The sequence below is a fragment of the Pteropus vampyrus genome, unplaced genomic scaffold (genome assembly GCF_000151845.1).
Source record: "Pteropus vampyrus isolate Shadow unplaced genomic scaffold, Pvam_2.0 Scaffold296, whole genome shotgun sequence".
NCBI classification, from domain to species: domain Eukaryota; kingdom Metazoa; phylum Chordata; class Mammalia; order Chiroptera; family Pteropodidae; genus Pteropus; species Pteropus vampyrus.
Window position 1 is genome coordinate 596,315 of NW_011889077.1, and position 307 is coordinate 596,621.

Sequence of the window (307 nt, forward strand, 5' to 3'; positions counted from 1 at the left end):
GTCTCCTGGTGGAGGGTGGCGCCCCGCAGCTCTGTAAACAAAGGACCCCTCGCCCGCTAACGCCTCAGGCAAGTGACCGCACCTGTCAGAGTCCCATTTCTCAGCTTTGGGAAGGGGTCGTCCTGGGGAGGGTGCGCCCTGGTGCCCGGAGCACCCACCACGGGTGGCCCGCCGGTTCCCCTGCTGAGCCTGGGCCACGTAGACTGGCCGACGCACGCCCGGGCCCACGCAGGCAGCTCCGGGTCGCTGGAGCACAGCTTGCTGAGGACTTGGGGCCTCCCGATCCCAGGCTCAAAGGAGGCGAAAC

At 68.4% G+C, this 307-nt stretch overlaps 1 protein-coding gene across 1 annotated transcript in view; it reads left to right on the plus strand.

The window, feature by feature from the left end:
- ICOSLG (inducible T cell costimulator ligand) overlaps positions 1-307 on the plus strand; it is a 17,063-nt gene that overhangs the window by 15,658 nt on the left and 1,098 nt on the right. The window lies entirely within an intron of this gene.